Raw genomic sequence first — 16,331 nt, 5'->3', positions numbered from 1 at the left:
TTGGAGTGAAGATTTTCCTCAGCCACTGCTCGCCGAAGCCTCGGGAGCCAAAACCTTCCTACTCTGTCTCCCTCTACTCCGTCGCCCCCTCCGTTAATCTTCTCACTTTTAAATACTCCCGCTGCCTCACGGTCCGACTTACACGCGCTTGCGCAGTCCTGCCCCGTTCAACTGCCGAAGAAAATGACATGCTCCCAAATCCAGGCAGCTTCCTCGTAATTGTTCCTAATGCAAAGTTGCTATTTACTGCGTTAATGGGGCGGAGCTTAGGAGGACGATAGCGCCTAACCGCGACTCCTTTGCTTGCATTGACAGAAACAGCTCTATTTCTATATTTTTTAATATCTCTATTTTCCCCTTCCAGGGTTATTTTGAAGACCCTGACCTTTTGCGGAAATGGGACGCGCTCTCGGGGTCTCACGACTGGCCGCTATTTGATATGTCAACGACGCTGCCTAGAAGACGAGCGCGCCTTCAGGCTTCAGGGATTTCCTGGCCCCAGGAAGCGGGCGGATTCGAGGTCGGTGCCGTCGCAGACAACTGGTGTGTCGTGGGAGACGGAAGATCGAAAGCAGTGAAAGCGGTGAGCTGCTTTCCGGCTGTATGTGCGGAGGCCCGAGTTCTTTGAGCACAGAGCTCGGAAGAAGCGATACAACAGACTTTTTAACGCCATGAATCAGCGAGTTGTTTTGTTATGTCTCCCCTCTTGCTGTGAAACGAGGACACCTCTTTTTCCTTTAGGGAGAGAGAGAGAGAGAGAGCATGAGGTATGTCGAGTTATCGGATGAACAAGTAGCCTTTGGGTACTACAAGTCTATATTTTTATTGGTGCCTTGCTGCACGCTTGAGTTCTCAGTGGGGTTGCCGCTGATTTTTGCTGGTGGGGGGACTGTTGCCTTGTTTCTGCTTATGCGTGGGAAAGGGGAGCTGAGGGGCCTTTGGGGTTCTAACATTTAATTGTCATTTATTCTTCGGGGCACTTCTCTGTTTTCGTGGATGTTTGCGAAGATGAAGAATGTCAGGATGTATATTGTACACATTTCTGACTTTAAATGTACCTATTGAAACCTATTGCATTTTGTCGGAGGGGCGAGCATTTTTTGCAAAATAAATAAATGCGATAGGACTTTACAAAAACCATACATAACAACATACAGTGATATGCAAAAGTTTGGACACCCCGGTCAAAGTTTCTATTACTGCGAATAGCTAAGCGACTAAAAGATGAACTGATTTCCAAAAGGCATAAAGTTAAAGATGACATATTTCTTTAATATTTTAAGCAAGAAAATGGCAGATGGAGTTTGATACAGACAAGTGTCAGGTATTGCACGTTGGAAGGACAAACCAAGGTAGAACATACAGGGTTAATGGTAAGGCACTGAGGACTGCAGTAGAACAGAGTGATCTGGGAATACAGATACAAAATTCCCTAAAAGTGGCGTCACAGGTAGATAGGGTCGTAAAGAGAGCTTTTGGTACATTGGCCTTTATTAATCGAAGTATTGAGTATAAGAGCTGGAATGTTATGATGAGGTTGTATAAGGCATTGGTGAGGCCGAATCTGGAGTATTGTGTTCAGTTTTGGTCACCAAAGTATAGGAAGGATATAAATAAGATTGAAAGAGTGCAGAGAAGGTTTACAAGGATGTTGCTGGGACTTGAGAAACTCAGTTACAGAGAAAGGTTGAATAGGTTAGGATTTTATTCCCTGGAGCGTAGAAGAATGAGGGGAGATTTGATAGGGGTATATAAAATTATGATGGGTATAGATACAGTGAATGCAAGCAGGCTTTTTCCACTGAGGCAAGGGGAGAAAAAAAAAAGAGGACATGGGTTAAGGGTGAGGGGGGAAAAGTTTAAAGGGAACATTGGGGGGGGGCTTCTTCACACAGAGAGTGGTGGGAGTATGGAATGAGCTGCCAGACGAGGTCGTAAATGCGGATTCTTTTTTAACATTTAAGAATAAATTGGACAGATACATGGATGGGAGGTGTATGGAGGAATATGGTCCGTGTGCAGGTCAGTATGACTAGGCAGAAAATGGTTCGGCACAGCCAAGAAGGGCCAAAAGGCCTGTTTCTGTGCTGTAGTTTTTCTATGGTTTCTATGGTTTCTTTTCGTTCATTTGAATAACCAATTCCCAGTTCACGTCGTTACATTGCTGCCAATTCTATGAGCTCCAGGTTGTTGACCAATATCACGTAAAAGGCTTACTGAAAGCCTTCTGAGAATTTAAACACCACCGCAAATTCACTGGGATCCATTTGACAAGCCATATCCTAGCGAAGTTCAATTGGCGATTCAAGCAAAAATGTATTTTCCTAATTAAATTCTGCTCAATTCTATTTCACAGTAGTTGTATTTTACATTCTTATGGTCGTTTTATCAATTCTACTTCTTACGCAAAGCTAGCAAGTCCTGATGAAGGGTCTCGGCCTGAAACGCCGGCTGTTTTCCATAGATGCTGCCTGGCCTGCTGATTTCCTCCAGTATTTTCTGTGTGTTAGCAATTTCAGTGACCCGTCAGTTGTTTCTATTGTTTTATCCGCCTGTCGTTATCAACGTGGAAAAACACCAGCTAATATAGATAGATAGACAGATAGATAGATAGATATACTTTATTAATCCCGAGGGAAATTTGGTTTGGTTACAGCCGCACCAACCAAGAATAGAGCGTAAGTATAGCAATACAAAAACCACAAACAATCAAACAACAAATGCAAACTATGCCAGATGGAAAATAAGTCCAGGACCAGTCTATTGGCTCAGGATGTCTGACCCTCCACGGGAGGAGCTGCAAGTTCGATGGCCACAGGCAGGAACGACCTCCCGTGCCGCCAAGTGTTGTATCACATGTAATATGACATGTTACTTAATGATTCTGTTTGCTGTTAACTGGTTTGTAGACCGGATATTGAACTGTTTGCTGTTGGACTCCGGCCATATTCCACCGAGATACAACACTGGGCGTCATGGGAGTTTGTTCCTGCCTGTGGCCATCGAACTTTGCAGCTCCTCCCGTGGAGGGTCAGACACCCTGAGCCGATGGGCTGGTCCTGGACTTATTTCCATCTGGCATAGTTTGCATTTGTTGTTTGATTGTTTGTGGTTTTTGTATTGCTATATTTATGCTCTATTCTTGGTTGGTTTAGCTGTAACGAAACCCAATTTCCCTCGGGATCAATAAAGTAGATCTATTTATCTATCTATCTGAATAGTTATTGTTGTAAAGCGTCCCGAATGCAGTGCTCCAGGTACTGAGCAGGTGTGATCTCAAAAATTGGCAAATTCTCTCGTACCGATCAGAATCATAATCACTTTGTTCACCTTGCTATCCAGAAGAATCTTGATTGTCACATATATGCGAAATTGTGCTTTCCGTTAAGACATTCATATTGATTAATTTCTCAGTTTTTTCACCCCATTACAATCTCTCTCTGTCTGTCTCGTTTTCTCTATCTTTTTCTCTCTCGCCAACTCCCTTTCGATCCGTCATTCACACTGTAAGGCGTCTTAAATGTTACCCTTCCAGATATATATGTTTTATATTTATACTGTTTTTATGACGTTTTTCTCCGGTCGGTTACGAATGATATCTTTGGTCAAATTGTAATTCCTCTTTGATGGAGGCACAAGATGACTTCAATAGTCCAGAGTAGTGATTCCACAGGGCATTGGATAATCATTACAGCGATACGGCCCAAATGGAAACTACATCGCTTTCTAAGGAGTCTGTGCTAATACGGGGCAGTAGTCCTCTCACCTCCGCCACTTTTTCTGGAACCTACCTGCTTCATTTCCAATCCTGGGGAAGGATCTCGGTCGGCATATTTTGCAATGTTCATAGATATTGGCTCTCGATCCGTACCCACCATCCCTAGGGGAGCTCGCTGCGTCCGTACATCACAGTAGAAGCCCAGCTGTGATCGGCTCCATTACTCCGCTTCGATTAAATTCGAGAACAAGAGCTAAATCGTCGAGGATGAGTGCAGGTGCTCAGCGCCGAGTGCTTGCGTGTGACCAGACTCGCTCTCTTTCCGATGCGACCATCACGCAACGGCAGGTTCCGGAGCAATTGTTGCCCTGCAGTCATCGGGTTCCTGGTCGGGCTTCACTCGCCTCAGCGCTAAACAGGTCTCTGCAGCTCATGTTTCATGTGTTTTTGCACTTCTTAAAAAACTACTTAAGCCATTTGATCAAGGCCCTTCAGCTCTGAGCTGCTGCTGCAGACGCGCTCCGCAATGAACTGCATTTGCCTCAGCCCTGAACTGGTTTCAAGACTGCGCACTCACTTTCGGGGACTCTGCAGTTCATGTCTGTGTCTTATTTGCTAACATTATATTGTTTTCACGATTTATTCCTTTTCACACATTGAGTGATTGATGCTTTTCTTCTGTGGCGTCTTTCAATGGGTCCTAATTAGATTATTTTTTTTGTGGTTCCCTATAAGAAGATGAGTTTCAGGTTTGTATACAACATAAATATTTGGTAATGAATCTATTTTAAGCTTTGAATGTTGCCTGAATTCCTCCGGCATTATATTTGTTTTGCTCAAGATGTATAGCATCTTTCCTCCCTCTGGTGTTTATGGATATCGATTTGCAAAGGTTTTGATTGAGATAGATATTTCATGGAATTCTTTTTTTTCCCCTGAGACTTATATACCGGGAGATTGACAAAGAATTGAGCAAAATACACGTGGAAAGGAGTATTATCTTTGTGGTCGAATACACACGAGCAGTAACGCATGGACTTTCAAAAACACGATTATTTTTCAGCGGACGTCCGAATATTTAAAATGGTCTCAAATATGATCTATTTTACCTGTTCTTATTTTCTCTACACACAGCAAATGTGGTGACGATTGTGATCCTATCTCGGCGAAAGTGCGGTGTTTCAAACTGTGTCTCTTTATACCCTTTGGCCATGGCCGCGGCTGACCTGTACGTTATTTTTTTTTCGATCTGATACTCAGCCAAATTCCGATTCTGTATAGCAGGCAGTTTGCTTTCATGTATTCCATCCCTCTGTGTAATATGCACGCCGTTCTTTATGCATCTACCGACTGTTCGGTTTGCTTCACCGTCGTTTTCACATTCGATCGAAGTGTGGCTATCGGTTACTCGAAACTGAAAAGCAAACATTGCATCGCGAGAACGGCGGCCGTGGTTTTGGCAGCAGTGATTGTGTTGAGCTGTTTGAAGAATATTTTCTAGTATTTTATGCTGACGGGCCAATAACTTCTTCTGCAGGACCCTTGGTTCTGTCGTGAAAGGGAGGGAGTGCTGGATTCAACGACCTGGGGAGGAATTGAGATCCTTTATTATTTCCTCACGCCAGTGGTCCCATTTGAAAGTTGCTGGTGAACGCAGCAGGCCAGGCAGCATCTCTAGGAAGAGATACAGTCGACGTTTCAGGCCGAGACCCTTCGAAGATCCTGACGAAGGGTCTCGGCCTGAAACGTCGACTGTCTCTCTTCCTAGAGATGCTGCCTGGCCTGCTGCGTTCACCAGCAATTTTGATGTGTGTTGTTTGAATTTCTAGCATCTGCAGAATTCCTGTTGTTAGTGGTCCCATTTGTGCTGGTTCTGCTACTCAATGCTTCAATAATCTAACACGTTTTAGCAGCCAGCGCTGCCCGCGAGAGGCTCAAGATTATGAGATGTGGCGAGTGTCCTAAAGACCCAGAGATGGAGAGCCGAAGGAAATCCCTCATTTTCCTGCTGGTCATCTCCGGTAATTTCATATTCTTATGGGCGCTGTATACAGTGTATTATATTCGGTACAGATTATATTGTTTGAATTTGGTGTCTACAAATCTAGCCACTTTCCTGCAAGAACTGGGCTTGATGCTGAAGATCCCGAGTTGCTGCACAAATACTTTTCTTTACGCCATGATCCAGAATAAGTTCAGCGATCAGCTGAAAGCTCATCTGAAATCGGCGATGGCACTGATCGCAAAGTGCATCCAGTGTAAAAGAAGCTGAGGAAACTTCGAGGATATCTCTTGTGACCCATATGACCGTCATAATCCATAAACAGGGTGTGAAAATGTTTCTCTAGTGAGGTTCCGTGCTGTCGCTGTGCCCCAAGGATTGTTCCATCATCTCCCCTCACGCTTCCTGCTCCGCTGCGACTCCACTGCAACCCCGATTTAATGAGATTAGGGTCGACTTTCACTTCAAATCCGCGGGCCACCTCAAAGTATTTTGACGACTTAAACACGCTCCTCCATCCGGTGCGCCAATTAGAAACATAGAAACATAGAAAATAGGTGCAGGAGTAGGCCACTCGGCCCTTCGAGCCTGCACCGCCATTTATTATGATCATGGCTGATCATCCAACTCAGAACCCCGCCCCAGCCTTCCCTCCATACCCCCTGATCCCCGTAGCCACAAGGGCCATATCTAACTCCCTCTTAAAGATAGCCAATGAACTGGCCTCAACTGTTTCCTGTGGCAGAGAATTCCACAGATTCACCACTCTCTGTGTGAAGAAGTTTTTCCTAATCTCAGTCCTAAAAGGCTTCCCCTTTATCCTCAAACTGTAATCCCTCGTTCTGGACTTCCCCAACATCGGGAACAATCTTCCTGCATCTAGCCTGTCCAATCCCTTTAGGATCTTATACGTTTCAATCAGATCCCCCCTCAATCTTCTAAATTCCAAGGAGTACAAGCCCAGTTCATCCAGTCTTTCTTCATATGAAAGTCCTGCCATCCCAGGAATCAATCTGGTGAACCTCCTTTGTACTCCCTCTATGGCAAGGATGTCTTTCCTCAGATTAGGGGACCAAAACTGCACACAATACTCCAGGTGTGGTCTCACCAAGGCCTTGTACAACTGCAGTAGTACCTCCCTGCTCCTGGACTCGAATCCTCTCGCTATAAATGCCAGCATACCATTCGCCTTTTTCACCGCCTACTGTACCTGCATGCCCACTTTCAATGACTGGTGTATAATGACACCCAGGTCTCGTTGCACCTCCCCTTTTCCTAATCGGCCACCATTCAGATAATAATCTGTTTTCCTATTTTTGCCACCAAAGTGGATAACTTCACAGTTATCCACATTAAATTGCATCTGCCATGAATTTGCCCACTCACCCAACCTACCCAAGTCACTCTGCATCCTCTTAGCATCCTCCTCACAGCTAACACTGCCACCCAGCTTCGTGTCATCCGCAAACTTGGAGATGCTGCATTTAATTCCCTTATCCAAGTCATTAATATATATTGTAAACAACTGGGGTCCCAGCACTGAGCCTTGCGGTACCCCACTAGTCACCACCTGCCATTCTGAATAGGTCCCGTTTATTCCCACTCTTTGCTTCCTGTCTGCTAACCAATTCTCCATTAGTGCATATATGTGTACAATAAAACATAATACAGTATAACATGCTTATACAAATAAAGATTTTCAACAGAGCTTCTCAGAACCATATGCTCTCCCAGGATATACATCGAATTACTACTGAAGTAATAAACACGTGCGGTGGCTCAGAAATTCAAAAAAAAACACACCTTAAATCACGGACATTAAAGAGCAGATAGTTATTTGGTTCATATGTCTGGAAAACCAGAACAAATAGATCCAATAAGTGACGCAGAAAAATCACTTTCTCAGAATCCAAAATCTCAGATCCATAAAACGATAGAAATTAACACAACAGACTAGTCCATAACAGATTCAAAGTACATTTATTAATAAAGAATGTGCGGGTCTACATAACAGAATTCTGAGATTCGTCATTCCACACGCAGACACGAAGCAAAGAAACAGCATGGAACCAGTTCACAGAAAACATTAAAAACCCACCGTGAAAAAAAAACAAATTATACAAACGGGAAAAAGCGAGTGAACAACACATAGAATATCAAACATCAACCCGCAGTACAGGACTACTCAATTTGGTTCATTCATTTCCCCCCCGCACTGCTAGCCGACTGCGGACCTCAAAGACACTCTTCGACGAAGTGCCCGATTAAACTGCTCATGAACATTTAAAAAAGAGAATAACCAGTGTCAAGCACATGCACCATGTACTTCAAAGTCCCCCGAAATTTGTCCCCAGCGAGGAACCTACGAGATCAGACCTTGCAAGGTAGAACCCAAGACTTCTGCACTTTCCTCGGACAGTAGCTAGGAAAAGGAAATGATAAAATCTTCACTATAAAGAGACGAACATCGCACTATTATCCAAACTTTCAGAATGAAAATCGTATAAAGCATCTTATGTTTTCTCAGAATAATCTTCAACCACAGGATTACAGATGACACGGGTCTTCAACATAAATCCATCAGAAAGCCTTTGAGAGCTGTGACTGCAATGACAATCTCTTTAGACAAACGGTCTTATCCTCCGAATTTATCGAGATTGACCAATTATTCAGCACATAAAGACCAGGAAATGTCATTGAGCCACAAAAACAAAGAAACACCCTCAAACTGAGCCAGAACTTTAATCACATAAATGTCTTCAAATCTTCCAGCAAAGCCTGGAAATGAACTATTGCAGCAGAGTGCAAAAAGAAATCTCAGGATGGCAGAACACCCCAAAGCAGTTTTTCAAACTAGGCTTGTTAATCTAGTCCAAATTACACAATCCAAAATAAAACAATGCCAAATCTCAGATTCAGGAATACTGAAATGGTTTTCTGTCGTCAGGATAGCGAAGCATCTACCGTCCTCTTAATATTTCAAAGCTCTTTATCGTCTCGAATTATCCCATGAGCTTACACCAATGAACTAGTTCAAAATAACAGACCAACTGAAATGAAAGAAATGTAGCTCAAATACTTCTCAGCCACGGAGGGCTCGTCCACTTGTAATACCGGTGGAAGTCAGACACAGGAAAGGAACAATCCCTCATTGGTCCTGTTCTATAACCTCCCTATGGGAACAAAGACATTGAGAAGCACACCATGAGGATATCGCAATGGCGGGGGTTTGGGAGAAAGGGTGGACCCAAATGCAAGACATCTTGTGAGGTCAATTAAATTTAGTTTATTGTTCGATATCTGGAGAGCTAGGTAGGAGCAGGAGTAGCGAACTGGCCGAGGACTGAGGACTATGCCTAGACTGGGACCAAGGGTCTGGGCTAGGACTCGGAATCCGCTCCCAGAATTAGAGGAGACATGAAGAGGCTAGGGTATGGACTCCGAGCCCGAGACTGGGCAAGGACCCAGTACCTGGGTCTTGCCTCGGGCTCGGACCCCAGAACTAGGCAAGGACGTGACATGGGCTAGGGAGAGGAGGAACGTGAAAACAGAGCCTCGGTCTCGGGAGAGCAGGTACATGGAACCATAGACACATACACAGAACAGAGAGCCGGGACCCCTCCTTGGGTACAGGACATAGGGCTGGGACTCATGACTCTCCGCGGGGCAACGACGAGACAGCCTGAGTTACCCCACAGAGGACAGGACAAGACAAGACCAACACGAATGAACACCAGACAGTACTTACCGAGCTCCGGCGATGGAACTAGACTGAAGTGCAGGCGGGGGCTGCAGACGAGGGCTAGAGGCGAGAGGGGCAGAGAAGGGATTCAGACAAGGGGGTAGGACAGGAATCACAGACCGCCAGGACTTGACTCAGAACTTGGAAGCCACCAGGAACAGGACATGACTTACTGCTTGAATGCCGCCAGAGCCAGGACTTGACTTGCTGCTTGAATGCCACCAGGACAAGGACTTGACTTGCTGCTTGAATGCCCCCGGAGCCAGGACTTGACTTGGAGCCTCCGGGTAGTGGCGAGCTCTCGTCTCGGCCCGGGAACAGTAAACAGCGGTTCTTGATTCCCTCCGGCGGGTAAACCCACCTCGGTGAGGAAACATTGCAGGCTCGCTTCGGCGAGGTAACTGGACAGGGTTGCTCCGGTGAGGAGAGGCACTCGCTTCGGAAGAGACGAGGCTTGCTGCGGCCAGATGACATCGGCACACCGTAGCTTTGATGACTTTGCAGACGCTCTCCCACCGAACGGCTGAAAGCCGGAGACTATAAACTACCGGTTCAGCCGAGTGTTAATTGCCTCTAATCACCAAAGTCGAGGGACACAGGAAAACAGGGAATCAATGGTCCGGATCGTAACATAAACAAGGTAAATTTAAAGGGGCCCCGATCCGGACCATGACAGAGGAAGATTTTGGAATGAAATGTAACCCTGACCGGGCTCGTATGGAGACGGCTCAGTAGCCGGCTCTGCGAACAGCCACGAGAGTCCGTGGTGAGAAGCCCACCTCTCATGATCAAGATACCTCTAGGGTCGGTATGTTCTGGGGTTCAGCCAAACAGGAATGCTGCGATGTTCCGAGTAATGAAACCTCGATTTGAGTGAATGCTGTGTAAATACTACCCGTACGCCATTGTCGGTGAGCAGGAATTAACAGTCTACATCGCATAAAGTTACAAAGAAAGTATATTTACAAATGTTCGGCTTAATCGTACAGTTAGGAGGGAAAATAAAAGGAAAAAAGGACCGATTACAGTTAACTCAATCTAAATGTGAAGCTCATCTTGAAGTTATCCTTTTTTACTGACGCGCTGGACCCACCGTCTCCGTGAACGCAAACACCGCCTTCCGAACGTTGCTCAGAACCCATCTCGAATAAACGGGCGCTCCCTTGCGAGGTGTGGCCTCCATTCTTGCAGCCATTCATCTGGCTTCGTGCAAGGGGGTTGCTCCTTCTCACGGCACCCACAGCCACACCCCATCCTCCCCCCACCCCCGTCCTCTCCGCAGCTCCCACCAAAAAAATCCCGCGAAAATCCTGTCCGTCACAAATCTCACTCCGTCCAGGTCTCTCCAGATCTTTCTCCCAGTTCCATCATCCTAACTGGCTGACACAGCATTCCTAAATTGAGCGTCACAGCTCCTTATCTTCTAGCTGGTTACGAAGCTGTATGTTGTTTTGACTTTCGTTAGTCGGGAGACAGAACTCAAGAGCAACGAGGGGAATGCTGCAGCGTTATAAAATCATGGTTAGGCTACTCTTGGAGTATTGTGTTCAGATCTGGTCGTCTCATTATAAGAACGGCGTCGAAGGTTTATAAAGGGTGCAGTGGAGGTATACGTTAGTGGGAGGGGAGATAATGAAAAGTCCTGAGGGGCAGGAAAAGCGTTCACTGATCAGAAATAACCAATAGGACTTTGTCAGATTTAAGATTTTCCCTGCACAATCAAATAGATCATTTGCAGAAGGCAATAAAGTATTGATCGGCGCAACACTCACAACACGCTGGAGGAACTCAGCAGATCAGGCAGCATCCGTGGAAACGATCAGTCAACGTTTCGGGCCGGAACCCTTTGTCAGGACTGAAGAGGGAAGGGGCAGAGGCCCTATAAAGAAGGGGGGGAGGGTGGGAAGGAGAACCAGTAACGGGAAAGATACTGCCCCGTGGGGGAGGGGAAGCAGGGAGGTGATAGGCAGGAAAGGTGAAGAAGGAATAGGGGAAAGCACAATGGGTAGTAGAAGGAGGTAGAACCATGAGGGAGATAATAGGCAGCTGGGGGAGGGGGTAGAGTGAAATAGGGATAGGGGAAGGGAGGGGGAGGTAATTACTGGAAGTTGGAGAATTCTATGCTCATACCAGGGGGCTGGAGACTACCTGGATGGTATATGAGGTTTTGCCCCTCCAACCTGAGTTTGCCCTCATCATGGCAGTAGAGGAGGCCATGTATGGACATATCCGAATGGGAATGTGAAGCAGAGTTGAAGTGGGTGGCAAATGGGAGATCCTGTCTGTTGTGGCCAACGGAGCAGAGGTGCTCGACGAAGTAGTCTCCCAATCTGCGTCGGGTTTCACCGATGTAGAGGAGGCCGCACCGGGAGCACCGGATGCAATAGATGAGCCCAACAGACTCACGAGTGAAGTGTTGCCTCACCTGGAAGGACTGTTTGGGGCCCTGAATGGTGGCAAGAGAGGAGGAGTAGGGACAGGTGTAGCACTTACGCTTACAGGGATAAGTGCCGGGTGGGAGATCAGTGGGGAGTGACGTGTGGACCAGGGAGTCGCTGAGGGACTGATCCCTGCGGAAAGTGGAGAGGGGTGGAGATGGAAAGATGTGCTTAGTTGTGGGGTCCTGTTGAAGGTGGCGGAAGTTATGGAGGATAATGTGCTGGATCCGAAGGCTGGTGGGGTGGTAGGTGAGGACAAGGGAACTCTGTTCCTTTTGTGGTGGCGGGAGGATGGGGTGAGGACCGAAGTGTGGGAAATGGAGGAGATGCGGGTGAGGGCATCATTGATGACGGCAGAAGGAAACCAGAATCCTTAAAGAAAGAGGACACCTTAGACGTCCTGGAATGGAAAGCCTCAGGCTGGGAGCACTACATTCTGCACCAAAGCAGTGTGATCCATCTTGACGAGGACAACTTGCATGTTGTATGAAATCATTGCTTCGAAATAAGAGGAGGTGGATCCAGGTTTTCGTGATTGGATACCGGTAATCAGTGATACTACATGGAGACTTTATCGTTTGAAATGATTTGGATGTGGATGTAGGGGATCACTTCAGTAAATTCAGAGATATCGTGAAGGATGTTGGATGTCTGTAAGGTGGTGATCCCTGATAATAGACGCTGTTTCCCTGTGACAGCGCTCTGTGTAGATGGGTTCAATGGTGGGGAGGGCTTTACCCCGGTGATGGACTGGGTCGTATCCGCTACATTTTGTCGTATTTTCCTTTCCAGTGCATTGGTGTTTCTGTACCGGGCTGTGATAGGGAAACCGTGAGCTCCAACCTGTGCTCATTAGATTCGCTCATTAAAAAGAGCCCTTCTCTTTTTGTTTTCTTTACTAACCCTTTAGTCAAATTCAGAATTATAAAGCTAAATCACTTAATTGTATATGGTACATGGCCTGTTATTTCATGGTACTGATTTAGAACAGGGGAACAAATCACGCAGCATCCACTGAAACAGAAGGTTTTGCACCTGAAATTTCACACGATTGGCGGGGCCAGAAATGGTCTTCTCTCAACTAACGCCGCGGACCGATCCAAGGGGTTACAGGGGCATACAGGGAGAGGGGTGAAGGGGAATGGAAAGACAGGGAGGGGAGCTTAGTGAGAGAGGGGCGTAGAAGATGGAAGGGTTTACAGAGACTGGGGCATGTGATGGAGGTGGGTGTCACAGAGACGGGGAAATGTAGCAATAAATTGAGTCCATAAAGATGGAGAGGATTGAAGAGGAGGGAGGAAATCACAGAGATTGTGAAAGAGGGGATTACAGAGATTGGAATGGTTGGGTGGAGGTCATTTAGAACAGGTGCTGTGAGTGCGCTAAAGGGGTCGAACCCCAAGCGGGGCATTCGGCGAGGAGGGGAGACGGAGAGGGACTCGTTGTTGGTCCCAGGCGGCCGGTCGAGGTGGTCCGAGGGGTCGCAGGGTGAAGAAGAAGGGTCCCGAGCTCCAACTGTTTGTGCACGAAGAGATTGAACGTTGATAAGTGTGGCGCCTTTTATTTTCCTTTTATATTTTATTCACTATTAATTATATAGTTCCAGTAATATCTATAAACTGTAAATCATTTAATCGTATCTGGTGTATTGTCTGTTATTTGGGCGGGGTGAGGTACATCACACAGCATCCACACAAACTAATTACCCAGTTTGACGGGGCCGAGGGCTGTTTCCCTTCGACGACAGTGAGCCGAGCGACCCTGAGGCTGGCCGGGGGGGCTACAGGTTGTTGATTGGTCGCGGCACCAAAGCTTATGGGAAGAAGGCCGGGAAGTGGGGCTGAGGAAGGGAAAAAGGATCAGCCATGATTGAAAAGCGGACCTAATGGCCTAATTCTGCTACCATGTTTATGGTTGAGGCCAATGTATTCCAGAGGCGTCTCTGGGTTCCACAGAGATTCGAAAGGGTGACCATAACATCTGGGACAGGGGGACGTGGTGGGAACAGTGGATGGATCAGCGGGGAAGAAGGAGTCTGAGATCCAGTTAGTCTACCTTCAACACAAACCCCTCATCCATTCTTCCCATGTTGTCCTTCTCTCCATCCCCACTCCTCCCTCCTATTCCCTTTACCGTCTGCCTCCTATGGACAAGCCAGTTCTGAATCCAAATGGCCTATTCGCCATGGACCCCATACATCTTAATCTTCTGGATGAGCCGCCCCTGATTGACCCTGTCAATTGCCACATATCCACAGTTCTTCCTTCACCAATCACCCTCGTCACCTCATTAGAAAACACAATCAGATTAGGGAGACATGATTTGTCCCGTACAGAGACATACCGGCTACATCTCATCAGTCTATGGTTATCCGAATTGTCATAAATCCTATCTATAAAAACCTTCTCCAGCAAGTTTCCTACCAGTATCATGAGAGTCGAGGATCTATCCTTTCCACGTTCAGCTAATGTTTATCCATGGTTCCATTCTTGAATAATGGAGCAACATTAGCTCCTTGCTAGTCCTCTGATTCTTCCACCACCTTGTACATGTTGATTTGTCATCTCCTATGGTGTCATCAACTCCACGTGTCAACTGTGTGATTTGTTGAGAAAGCAACATGGTAGACAGAATTTAGTTGCTATAAAAAGGGTTCAATTTGTATCTGCCTTAATATGCTGAAATTCAGCCCAACTCTCTTGGTTGGGATGTGCCCCTTCCTGGAACCACTTATCAATCTTTTCCTGTTCAGGCAGTTGATGAAAAAAAATATCTGTATCCTTTAATACTCACTAACTTTATTACCTCACTACTGTTTATGTATATTTATTTTACAATACTTATTTAATTTATTGTATATAGTTATTGTAATTGACAGTTTTTTCTTTATTATTATGTATTACATTGTACTGCTGCTGCAAAGACAACAAATTTCATGACATATGCTGTTGCTATTAAACCTGATTCTGAAGAACAGGAATTCTGCAGATGCTGGAATTTCAAGCAACACACATCAAAGTTGCTGGTGAACGCAGCAGGCCAGGCAGCATCTCTAGGAAGAGGTACAGTCGACGTTTCAGGCCGGGCATCTCTAGGAAGAAACGTCGACTGTACCTCTTCCTAGAGATGCTGCCTGGCCTGCTGCGTTCACCAGCAACTTTGATGTGTGAAACCTGATTCTGATTCAGATTCATAGCTCCAATCTCCACATCCCTGGTCTTTATGGGGCAATTGGTGACATGGCAGTTAAACCTATATGATTCGTCGTTGTCACCCTCACCTGAGTCGCCAGGGCTCGCTGAGAGACAATGTTGTGTCCATCCAGTAATTGCACGGAGTTTGGATGGTGGCGCTGTCTTGGAGGACTGTCCCGTAGAGGGGTGTTTCCTAAGGAGCAGCGTCACTGGCAGCATCGCCCCTAGAGGGCGCTGGTCAGTTTTCTGCTATTGCTTCACTCTATCTTGAATCTGCATCAAACGTACTTTAATTCAATTAAACTTATTACATCGTTGTTTTAAATGAGCCTTTATACGTCTGCGTCAACACGTCGCCGCAAACCCTACGCGAAAGCCTGCGTTGCTGCGACGCGCACCAAAATGTAACCGCGCGTCGCGGCAACACAGACGGCTGCTGCTGTCTTTGGTCCGCTTGGTAGCATCGCATGTCATCCTACGCTGCAATAGCTTCTCATTGTGCGACTGAAGGGCAGGGAAGGAACTCTGGCTGCAATGCTTTCCATAATGCTTCGAAATTAGGGAGGACACATTTCGCACGAAAAATGACGCTCGCGTCTTGTTTAGCCCGAGACTACCATGACCATGAAGCCTTGCGCGGGCAGCTGAGTGCGCATGCGTGACGTGCGCGCATTGCCGAGCGACGCAGACACACCACCGCACAAGTAGAAATACTCAAAGCGCGCGTAGGCACTTGAGTAGGTTAAGGCGTCCAGTTAACGCAGAAGTACCGTCACATCAGCGAACCAGTCCGGCGTCTCCTTATCCGTCCTGTCAGCGGCATATTGCGCTGCCTCCAGCCGACCCAATCAGGGAGTGCGGTATTCCAGCAGCCAATCGGTAAACACGGCAGCCAGGCGACGGACAATCAGATGTGCAGTAATAACGGTGCTCAATTGGATTGTTCCATAACCACTTCGGCCAATCCTAGAGCGCTTGTCCATGGGCTGTCCAATCAGATTACAGAACGCCATGAGCTAACTTCCGCCGCCGCGCGTCTCCGATCCACGGTGGAGATGGGGAGCGAGGAGCTGAGGGCACCACGGGGACTGAAATGGGGGAAGGAAAGTGGAAGCAATGGAACAGGGTGCGAGAAGGAAGACAACACGCAAACGGGTGCTGCTGTGGGTCAATATCTGTCCTCAGTGTCTCCTCCCCAACCCCGAAGTGACCCAGTAATCTCAGGGGTGGGGGTGGG

The 16,331-nt window shown here is 46.8% G+C and overlaps 1 long non-coding RNA gene across 1 annotated transcript; it reads right to left on the bottom strand.

Moving 5' to 3' along the window:
- Nucleotides 1-700: 700 nt before the first annotated feature.
- On the bottom strand, nt 701-15,883 carry LOC140209579 (uncharacterized). The gene is made up of 3 exons (XR_011889024.1): nt 15,181-15,883; nt 14,324-14,495; nt 701-735 (listed from the first exon to the last, which is right to left on the bottom strand). It is a non-coding gene; the product is annotated as an uncharacterized lncRNA (long non-coding RNA).
- Between the last annotated feature and the right edge of the window lie 448 nt (nt 15,884-16,331).

Source organism: Mobula birostris, chromosome 14 (assembly GCF_030028105.1).
Source record: "Mobula birostris isolate sMobBir1 chromosome 14, sMobBir1.hap1, whole genome shotgun sequence".
NCBI lineage: Eukaryota > Metazoa > Chordata > Chondrichthyes > Myliobatiformes > Myliobatidae > Mobula > Mobula birostris.
The sequence above is the reverse complement of the archived record's forward strand: the minus strand, read 5'-3'. Positions and strand labels throughout refer to the sequence as shown.